Source organism: Lactuca virosa, chromosome 4 (genome assembly GCF_052849685.1).
Source record: "Lactuca virosa cultivar CGN04683 chromosome 4, Lactuca_virosa_CGN04683_v6, whole genome shotgun sequence".
Lineage (NCBI taxonomy): Eukaryota > Viridiplantae > Streptophyta > Magnoliopsida > Asterales > Asteraceae > Lactuca > Lactuca virosa.
The window spans coordinates 197,289,623-197,301,370 of record NC_136429.1 but is presented as its reverse complement, the minus strand read 5'-3'; the positions used below and the strand labels follow the sequence as shown (position 1 = coordinate 197,301,370).

The 11,748-nt window shown below is 34.3% G+C and overlaps 1 long non-coding RNA gene across 3 annotated transcripts; it reads right to left on the bottom strand.

Moving 5' to 3' along the window:
- Positions 1-6,785: 6,785 nt before the first annotated feature.
- Positions 6,786-10,933, bottom strand: LOC145107874 (uncharacterized). 3 transcript variants are annotated; one of them, XR_013708010.1, is made up of 7 exons: positions 10,167-10,933; positions 8,855-9,924; positions 8,139-8,785; positions 7,725-7,848; positions 7,555-7,630; positions 7,420-7,472; positions 6,786-7,041 (listed from the first exon to the last, which is right to left on the bottom strand). It is a non-coding gene; the product is annotated as an uncharacterized LOC145107874 (long non-coding RNA). The 3 variants fall into 3 exon arrangements; XR_013708011.1 differs by having other exon boundaries at positions 8,135-8,785; positions 8,855-10,933; XR_013708009.1 differs by having other exon boundaries at positions 8,855-10,933.
- Between the last annotated feature and the right edge of the window lie 815 nt (positions 10,934-11,748).

Genomic DNA, 11,748 nt, shown 5'->3' with positions numbered 1-11,748 from the left:
CCTTCGAGACCATCCTTTGATATATAATTATTTATCTTAGGGCTACTATTCGTTCATTAATTTATTTATTTATCTAATAATTAAATGGGGTGTTACACCTCATTACTTACTTCCAAAGTATGATTGACTGTGGATGTTTGAATAATCTTATTATTCGGGAAGTCAAAACATGCAAAGTGAAACACAAGAATAATCGAATTCAATATGGTCTCAAAACTTTTGAATATAAATAAAACACCTTTTATTTAATCACCATATTGATTACACATTATTCATTGTATAATGTTTCGATTAATCAACTTAATACTTGAATTAAAACAATAGTTATACCATGATCCAAGCATGCACACTATGTTTATATATGGTCTTTACTTTGTGAAATTGATCAATTGAAAACATTTCAATGATGCTCATTTCACAATTCCAAATCCTTATTACTTAGTGTAAGAATACCTAATTCTTGCCACAATAAGATTGTGTTAGATTCTTTTGTAATGTATCTTTTGTAATGTCGAGGTATCAAAGTCACAGAGACTTTGCCAACGATATTACAAAACTTTCCACTGGAGATTGATAACAAACAATTCCAAGGAAGCGAAGTCTCAAACTCAAAGTACATTCCTTTGAACATCCTTCTTGCACAAAGGTTTCTAACCTACACATAGATTCTTAATATCCAACTCCCATTATGCAAATATTTCCATATGACAGTGCATTATTAATAGAATTCCGTCTATTCATAATAATGTCAATATGGTCTATCCATTACTATACTTCTAACTGTCCTTAAGCAACCAATCCTTAATGAACTTTAGATTGTCCTTGACAGTTGTTTAACCACTTTAGTCGTATCCGGTTCTAGTCCTTTTTCCCTCTTAATGCCCTAGGCATCTGGAAAATTAGAACACGTGAATATTATAGCATATGCAATCGATCCTATATCCGAAGCATATGGGACACGATTCATAATGTCTTACATAAAGACTTGATACTTGACCAGTCTTTTGCTATAATATTTCCATATATAGAATTTCCAATGTTGAAATATTTCAACATGGTATTCATATATATCCATGACTAAGTTTGATTAATACTTCAATCAAAACTTTTAGACTCGAAATAAAGTATAAGTATCTTCTCCCTTACTATAGCGAAACAATTTTTCAACCTTTGCAATCCTATAAATAGTATTGTTAACTCGCAACACTTACCATAATAATTATGCTCCCACAAGCATAACAATTATTTTGTTACCAGCATAACATTTATGCTCCCACTAGCTTTGACATGTATCCAGAAATCAGTTGGACTTTTAGAAATCAATACTTATTAACTTTCATACCAAAGTTCAGATTTCTTATACGAAATGCTTCGATAAGCCTTTATCTAAGCTCATACACCTTTTATTAGAACGCTCATATATGTGTGTCTAAACTATTTCAGAACTTACAACAATAAGTCTCGAATGTTCAAACTATTTGCCATTTCTCACAATTCGATATATGAAGAGGGATGTCGTAATCATAATTGAATTTGAGAACACAATTAACACAACTGCTATCTCCTCAAAATATACTTAGTGAAAGCGTTTCCTCACAATCATTTTCATGAATTGGAGAGAAACCTTATGACACTTTGATTTTATGGTGTATGTGTTCCTATCAATGTGAATCTGTCATTTCCAGTCATTACCATAAGATAAGGTCTCTGACAAACTCAACCTCATATGGGCTGAACTTGTTCAATGTTAATTTCTTGCCACTTGGCTGCACAAGGGCCTACCATGTCTTCCAAGTTGTTAAGCAGATCACCCTTACTGATCAATGAACTTTCACTGATAAAGGTGCTTCTCCTTATGCAAACAATTGAGAACTCATAGAACTCACACGCATAGTCAACTTTAACTACAATGAGCACGAAAACAAGAATATGTCAACACGATAGGTCACAAACCTCAAGTCGTGTGCTAGTGATAAACGGTGGGTTTATTCTTGATTAGTTCTTGAAGCTTTTCAAGGTCTTTAAGACCCCCACTGACCTCTTGACATATAAGATTCTCTTGTCAAGACACATTCCTTGACGAACAAATATTCAAGATTTAGTGCGGGTTCTTATCAAGAATGACACTTCATATAATTGGTCTTAGTTGGTCTTTGTCTTATCTAAAACATCACAACTACCAATTCCAAATGTGTTATAAACCTACTTAAGACACGTCACTCAAGGAACAATCTTGGAGTATGACTCTAAGACTTCATTTTGGAACGAAGTATGACTCACCTTAATTGATTTAACCATTTCAACAGTTCCCGATTCCTCTTCTTAGCCATACAAGTGCACTAAGGTGTCCTTAGAGGATCAATTGTGATATGGTTTTCATAATCATTAAGATGATCATAAAACACGATACTAAAGTACTCTCCTTTCCTTTCAGATTGGAGAAACTTTTATCTTTCTGCCTAATTTGATTCTTCTTATTCGTTATGCTATACCTTGAAACTTTATCAATGTTTCAGAATTACACTTAAACTTGTAAGCATAACCATATTTACTAAACTTTTAGTAAATCATGACGAATATTCTTATCGTTCTTTGTGGTGGACCCGACCAGTGCACAACAATTTGTACTAGGTGCCCTAGTCCTTCACTTGACTCACATTTATATGTGAACAAGGAAATAGTCTTAATTTCCCAAAGATGAAGGTTCTCATTCATCATACAATACAAGTTGCATGATTCCAAGTTTCTGTCCAATTGAAACTTGGTGATAGGAATCTTTCCTTATTTGGTAAATTTAGACACTACCACAAACGAAAGAATCAAATCCAGATTGCTAAAAATAGAAACATACAAACATCAATTTTCACAAATGTCATTGCAAGGAAATATAAAATAAGATAAAATCAAAATTTTCTTTATTTATAAAATTGCAGAAAATCTTGTCCTTACAATGCAAGTACATATGAAAACTATGTTTCTAAATATTCCTAAGCAATCTATCATAACTCCTAAGTAGCAGCTCAAAACTCTGATCATCGAATCATGTGATAGAAATCCATCTCTTCACGATCAGACTCAGCCTGCTCTTTCTTTGAGCTTCCTTTCTCTTCTTCGATCCTACAAAACATCAAAATGTGATCTCATCACATCATGTATTAAGAATCTTCAAATAGGAACTTAATAGAGTTAGATAGTTGACTTACCTGAAGCAGAGTCATACATTTTGACTTTACCATCCTCATGGTCCTTCAGGTAGATACGACAGCTTGGCATCCAATGCCCCTTCTCTTGGAAATAGAAACAAATAGACTCTCTCGGAATGGTACACTGGACAATCACAGACTTAGCCTTTCTCTTTACCATTTGGTCAAACGGTTTGACATTGGCCAATCCATTTCCATTGGGAAGAGAAAGCTTTTCTGGACTTCCAATGTCGCCATTGTCAATGTCCATGGAAGTTTGGGAAGTATATCTTCCAATCAAGTTTGCTTTACCAGTGCGCCAAATCATTGTTGATTCAGCAACAATAAGCAAATAAGTAAGATCAATAAGGGTCACATCGTGATCTGTCATATAGTAGTCTTTAATGAACTCACTATATGACTTAGGAAGTGAATGAAGAACCAAGTCAACAGCCAGCTTCCTTGGGAACATGACACCCAACATTCCCAGCCTATCAATATGCAACTTTATGTCCAAGATCTGAGCACATACAAACTTTCCATCTTCATGTTTCTTGCCAATAGGGTTTGAGTGATCTTCAACTTTTCAAGTCGACGAACATGTGGGTCAGGGAGAATAATTGGATGAGGTGGAGGAGGTGAAGTATGATTTCCAGTTCCATCGATGCAATACAAAGAGATTGATCTTTCACCTTGATCGCCATGTGGAATATCATCTTCATGAGGAAAGCTTTTTCCAAAAGATTCGGGAAGACCATAGTTGTCAATATTAGACATCTACAAGGGAGAAATTCAAATTAGTTGATTTAAGTCCTTAATATAACACCCAAATAAAATATTGAGGCTAAGACCCAACACAATATTCCACAATTAGGAAGAGGGATGCCGTAATCCAATTGTAAAATATTTGAAGGTAGGTAAATGACGATTTACAAATTTCCACCATGAAAAACGAAAATGAACATTAGGTTTTAAATGAATTGAAATTCCTAGATTCTTTGAGATTCATTGAACTTTTCAATGGCATGTGTAATCTCGATTATGCCCTTCAAGTTTGTGATTGCGATACCGAGGATCACAAACAATGTGTGAATAGCCATACAAATTAGCCTGGTACTCTCGATGTCATTAATCAACTAATCAATGTGTCGGTTAACCACATGCGCTCCATTGATCAATGATAATTTATGAGAAACCCATTGCCATCCTTCATTAGTACACAGTAGTGTGTCGGTTAACCACACACGCTCCACTAACTGACCAATAAGGTGCAATGTGCAATTTCATGGGTTAGCATCAAATTCACATTTTTCCTAAAGTAAATAAGATTGGGAATTTATAAAGTGTTTAGTTACTTTGTATTTCACTATACTTTTAATGAGGATTTAAGTGTCCTATCAAACCCGTTCGGCTAACGACCCTCCACTGGTCAATGGTGCGGTGGGTAAGAGTGGATACCCAATGGTGGCCATTTTACAGGCTGCTTTCTTAAACACCCCTTATAAACCAGCTTCGTGAATGAGGCCTACTAACGGTAAGACTGACTTTTTACTTATACATATATAATATATTAAACTTTTAATTTTATATAGTATAAGGGTATATTTTACACTTTTAAAATACTAGGTGGTTTAATATATTAATAAATTAAACTTTTAATTTAATTAACTTTGAACCATATGATTATGGATTTATTAACTTTCTATTTTAATTAAACATTTAATCAATTTAATAAAGTCCATAAGAGTGTAATTTGAACTATTCAAAGGAAACATCAAGGCTCTAAATACAAAATTCAAAATTAAAACTATTTAATTAATTTTTTAAGTTATGAACCCAAGAGTTACACTTTTGAAACCTTTCAATTACTAGAGTTAATGTTTCATAAAAGAGACCTTTTAAGTTCCAAAACTTGAGGGCAAGTTTTGTAACTCTTGAAAAACTTTTGGATTGCAAACTTGATGACAAGTTTTGTAACTCCTTAAAAAAAACTTTTGAGTTCCAAAACTTGATGGCAAGTTTTGTAGCCTCTCAAAACCATTTAGATCAAATTCTAACCAATAAAAATAATCATATTATCTTTACCAAATTGACATAATTACAATTCATGTAGATAAATCAAATGATACAAATAATTAGCTTATCATATTATCAAGTAATTATTTTATAATTTTATAATTTATCTTTTAATTTGATGAGGATAATCATTACCTTATAAGAAAAAACGAATTTTAACAGTCCAAAAATAGTTTGTGGTAATGATCCTAATCCAAAAATGGCAAAAAAAACTTGAAAATCTGCACACAGATGGTCCACCACGTCGTGGTCATCTGTCAGATTCGAAAAAACGATTTTCTTTTGCTTTGAACAATCAACCAATGCATCTATATAACAGAAAACACCCATGACTCTGATACCACTGTTGAGTTTTATGTACTCTAACATCCCTATGGTGCACATACAACCCTAATGCTTTGGATCTAAGTTTTCTCTAGTTATACATGCAATATTATTTTCGAAAGCATGAAGCCTAACTAGCATATAAAATTTGATACATGAATCATAAAAACTAGTTAGAAGATTACCTCCTTGGTGTAGCTTGTGGAACTTGGCCTTTCAAGAGCTTAGCACCTCAAGTGTGATGCCTCAAACAAGTCACAAACACCAAGAGCAATTGGAGGATAATGAGAGAGAGGCTAGGAGCACCAAAAACGGCTAGGTTTACCCCTTGGAGTACTAGTGGCCAGTTTTTCAAGCTTAGGGGTTCAATTTATAGTTTGGAATTCCTAGGGATTCAACTTGTAAACCCTAATTCACTTGGTCTTTTAATCCAATAACTCATTAGCCTTTTGGACTAACTCTTCATGGACTCTCACAAAGATTTAGTCCAATCCTAATCAACATGGATCATTAGCCCAAACTATAAATATCACTGATTTACCTAATCAGTCCCTACAAATCTAATTAGTCTCTTTTGATCACTAAATTAATTCCAAATTAATTCTTGACCAATACTAATTAAATAATATGATTTATCAATTAATATATTATTCTTATAATATATTAATAAATCACAAATAACCTCTTTCTCAAATATCCATCCTCTCAAATTGCTTTGATGAAGGCAACCCGAAATGGACCATGCTACTCTCGGGTCAAGTACATACCAATTATAGTTATTGGCTTAGACACCTAATCCAACATATACCTCCTGTGTATCCGATGGCCATTCGAAGAAACGAGAAACGCGAGAGAAAAAAAAAAGAAAAAGAAAAAGAGATCGGTCCTAAGGTTATGATCGATCGACGAAAACGATCCCAACAATTTTAAAGGTGTTTGGAAGGTCACTTACAGTGGTGGAGATGGTGTTTGATGGTGGTCGATGGAGGTTAACAGCGGCGACAGTGGGGGTGAAGAGGGTGGCAGGAGGCCACTTCGGTGGTCTTCTGCCGCCTATTGTTGCTTACTTCGTTTGGATTTTGATGCAGGGAGTGTGGGGGAGGTTTGATAAAGCTAAGTAGCTGCATAGCAGTGGCAGACACTACTAGAAAACAGGAAATAAAGTACGACTGTTTTGGGGTATAGAATACGGAATAATGGGTGTATTCTAAGGGGGGTGTATTAGATTTGAACACATAATAGAGTACAGTTAAAGAACCGTACTCTATCTCTCACACTTCACATTTCATAACTCCATACCACATATAATACAGCTATACCACATATCTAATACAACTATTTACAACCGTACTATATTACATCCAAAAAGAAATCAAATGCCTTAATACCAACGTTCTTATCCCATGCCTCTGTTGGGGCAGCATCTGCCATGATCTTTTCCTTAACCATGTAGAAGTATCTAAACACCAAACCAAATCAAACAAATCAAATCAGATCACATGCTTATAATATGAATAAGCTACAATACAAATACAGTAGTATTAATATCACATCAAAATTATTAGAACATTGGTTCGGTTGGGTTATCTTATCAATTACACCAAACTCTTTAGCTTTGGTGGAATGCATATAAAAAGGCCTTCTCATCACTTGTGTTACAGTCTCCACTGACTAACTAATCAAACAAAAGCAATCGATATATTGCATATGTTCATCCAATCTAATTAGTGTTTCTTTTCTTGTGTATTTTTGTTTTGTTCTGTCATGTCATGTCATGTGCAAAGCATAGAAACAAACAGGGCCTAAAAGAGTGAAGAAAAAAAGACCAATGACTCACATTTTTGTGTGCTTTGACAAGAGACAAACAAGTGTATCCTTGTTAATGGTTACCTGTAAGTAAATGATTGGGTAATTATAAATAATAAAAAGCTGAAGTTGGTAGAAAATTTATATTCAAATCAAACGAACCAACCTCCTTTGCACATATTAGAACATCATTGTCTGTCATCAATCCAGATGATGGAACGCGAGGCTGTTGTATCATACAGCTAAAAGCAACATAGCAACGACTCCTCATTAGTTGAAATACAATACAATAAATAAAGATATAACAAAATATATGAATTATGATACAGAGGATACCTTTTGCATATGACATCTTAAATCTTTTCCCCTTACTCCCTACAGCAAGCAACAGGCATCCATAACCAATAGCAGCCCCAACTCCAACCGTATGTATCTGCAGATAAATATTTTCCCCTTGCTCCTGGAAAAAAAAGGTTACAAATGAATTGTTCCACCTTTAATGAATATGCATATATTTGTTCATTTTTCCATCCTCAGTTATCTAATATCTTTAAATTTAGAATTTTAAAGATTAAGAGCGAGTCTATCTCCCTCCTTTTTGGGTGGAACTAAACAAAATTGAATTTTTGTCCCATTAAGTCAATCCTAGGCCATAACTGTCAATTCACTTAGGTAATTCAAACATGAATGATTAAAAGTGGGAACATATGAAAGATGATTAAAAATGGAAGTATATAAGAAGATACATGCATCATCATTCAGATCTTCATGTTGATTTGCTCGACCTTGTTGGCAAGTGACAACAACAGCGGTCTCAGATGCCATAAGTACACCCTACATCAACTTGACCATAGAAAGTGATTAAGACACTACTCATTTATTGAAAGGGAAGTTCCTTTACTTCAATCTGTTCCCAAATTAGGTAAAATCATTGTTATATAAATTGCCATTATGCTTATTAAGCAAGAAAATAAATATATATTACTATATTACCTCTTTGAATCGGGTCAAACATTATTCAATCATCTGTATATTTTCTTGGTACTTTTATTTGACCATGAGAACACGAAAATAGAATATAAAGGTTACAATTATGAAAAAAAGAAATAAAGCATCAAAGTAGCTTACCAGGCTTTCTTCCAGACAAAATAGGACTTTCAGTAGGCTCAACTCCATAAAGTTGATGCCAAAAATAAATTAATCAATTAACAGTGCTAATGTTGAACTTATCAAATTAGTTCTAAAGAAGTAAACACAAACCTTTATGTTAGGGTTTTGAGTTTAAGACGTTTCCTTGCACCTGTTATGGTACCTCCAGTGCCAATTTCAGAAACAAAAGCATCACTTTTACCATCTGAACCTTTCCAAATTTTGGGTCAAGTTGTTTCATAATGGATCTAGAACATACAATAAGCAATTAGATTTTTAAAATAGATAGAAACACAAAAGTAGTTAAAGAAAGCTACCTTTGGATTTGCAGGATTCTCAAACTATTGAAGAATGTATGCATTTGGTTTTTTAGCCAATATCTCCTCAGCCTTCTGCATAACACCTTTGATTCCTTTAGTAGGACCTGTAAGAACCAACTCAACACCAACAACACAGAGAATAATTCGTCTTTGCATGCTCATGGATGCAGACATGGTGATGATCAACCTGTAACCTTTTGCTGTAGCCATGAAAGCTAGTCCAATGCCAGTGTTACCACTTGTTGGTTCAATAAGAACACTTTTTAGAAAGAAAACAAAAACTGTGTGTCAGATATATGGAAAATTTTGAAAATACACAATGATCTTCAAGGACATATCAACTATGTTAGCAAACCCGTCCAGGGGTTATGAGCCCTTTACCTCTACATCTGAGATCATGTTGTAACCAATCTTGTGCTCCACAAGTAAACACACCAGAAAAAAATCAGATCCATACACGTATAATCATAATCATAACACAATCATAAAACATATCACCCGTCAGATTCAATAGCTTAGTTGATAACTGTTGTAGTGTTGATTAATTTAAACCTCGTAAGACATAGTATGTATAACCAATTCAAAAAGTAATCAACTACTAGAAACATGTAGATTTGAAAATGAAAGTTTTCTACTCTAATGAAATAAGTAACTGTCTTTAACACTAGAGTAGGGTTCCATCATTTTCAATTTGGCTGCAATACGTCCAACATAACCTTCCACAACATTGTTGAGATAAACGAATGGTGTGTTTTCGATCAACTATAGGTATAAACAAAGATTTGTTTGTTAATACCTTGGGAAAAATAGCTGATATACGATCCAAAAACTTACTTTCGTAATATCCATAAACTGCAGTTCCTCCAAAAGACACAATATCTATAACCATGAGAGAGAGAAAGAGAGATGGTACAGTGTGTTTGAGATATGTGTAGGCTATTCTGAATTTGCTACGGAGAGCAGAGGAAAACATAGGGAGAAGTTTAAGAGAGAATCTTGAGTCTCTTTTTCTAGACCCTCGCTTCGTTCATTGCCTTCATCTATTGTTGACGTTTCTGATATGAAACCTGCGTTCAATACCTTCATCTACAGATGCGTAATATATACATAGATATGTATTTCTTAAGTCTCCAATGGCAAGAGAAATTTCACCACCTTGACCGTACACAAATTTGTATTCCTTAATTCAATCAAGGATTAAGCGAAATACATACACATATGCGAAAAATACATACACATATGTGTATTCCTAAACTCGGTCAAGGATTAAGCAACATTGAGACACCTTGAACGTAAAAGTGAAACTTACTGATGGCGGCAACAGTCGGTGGTAGTGGTGGTGGTGATGGTGGTGGTGTCGGCGTCGGTGGCTATGGCGATGACAGGGAGCGTACATATTGGACAATTTTAATTTAGGGCTACTATTGGGGGTAATAAGAAGTTAGCCTTAAAAATAAATAAACACATATGAAAAATAAACGTGTTATTTTCATTTTGTGTCGTATCTAGTACTTGTGTTTTAGTGACCGTATTCTATTACCCTGTATTGTATTTCAATTTTTCTAGTAGTGAGAACGCGGATGGTGGCAGTGATTTTTTATGGTGATGGAGAGTGGCCAATAACCTCCTGGTGCTGGTTTTTCGTGGTTTTCCGGCGAAGAAAAAGACAGCGGGATGTGGAGGGATTATGGAGGAGTTCTTCTTCGAGTTACCTCAGCAGGTGGTGAAGTTTTGAAGGTGGAATAAGGGTGGTGCAGTGTGGTGGCAGCAAGGTGGTTGCACCTCTTCCTTCCCTTTTCTAGGCAGAAACCGATGATAGGGAGAGAAGGGAGATGTGAGGTGGTGTTTGGGTGATGTTTTTGATCAAAAGAGGGAGGTATAAGGGTGGTTTTGGGTGGTGGGTTATGGTGGTTTCTTGGTGGTGATACTACAACCGTGAGAGAGGGAGAGATATAGAGGGAATGAGGCTGAGAATGTTGTGACTTGTAAAGAAGGCTGGATCTTGTTTTATAGTCAAGCCATGCACATACAAGTCTTCAACCCTATATACCTTCACATTGAAAAAGAGTATGAGTGTTGTTCACGTGGAAGAGAAGCAAAAGAATAGCTGGACTTTTTTTTTTGCCTTTAAGACCATCTCTAACTCACTCCCATTTCCCCCCCAAAAATGGAGTAAAAAATGGGGTAAATAGTGTTTCATCTCCAACCCTACTCCATTTTCACCCCATTTTCACCCCAAAAAGTATATTCCAAATATATTCAATTCTTCCAACTTACGTGGGTTGTCAAACACACCCCTTCAACTAATTTGGTTTTAACAAAAATATAATCTATATTTTTTTCATTACAATAACATTAAATAAATAAGATTATATTTATAACATATTTATAAGCTTTTGTAAAATACCTTATTGATTTTTAAAATTTCAATATGTATTTAACTTTTTATAAGAATTTGATGAACAAAACACAAACTTTATATTTATAATTAGTTAATATAATTTAATATATAAAAAAATATTATAAGTATTAAATATTACATTTAAATTATAATTAGTAGGTAAAAATAAATTAAAAATGTATAAATATATAAATAGAGGGACTAAAACCGACAACACAAAGTTTATCCTCATTTTGGGAGAAATGAATAGTATAACACCATATTTTGTGTAATACTATTCACATCCCCCAAAATGGGGGAATAAATGAGGGTGGGTTGGAGAAGAATGGGGGTAAAAATGGGGGAAAAAATGGAAATGAGAGTAGGTTGGAGATGCTCTAATAAACCTAGTGGTCCCACAAAGTAGTCTAATTCCTTAACTTGTCCAAAACATTTATAAATTGATGAATCGAGATCCCGACATCGGATTGCGTTTTCAAAAATTTCTTAT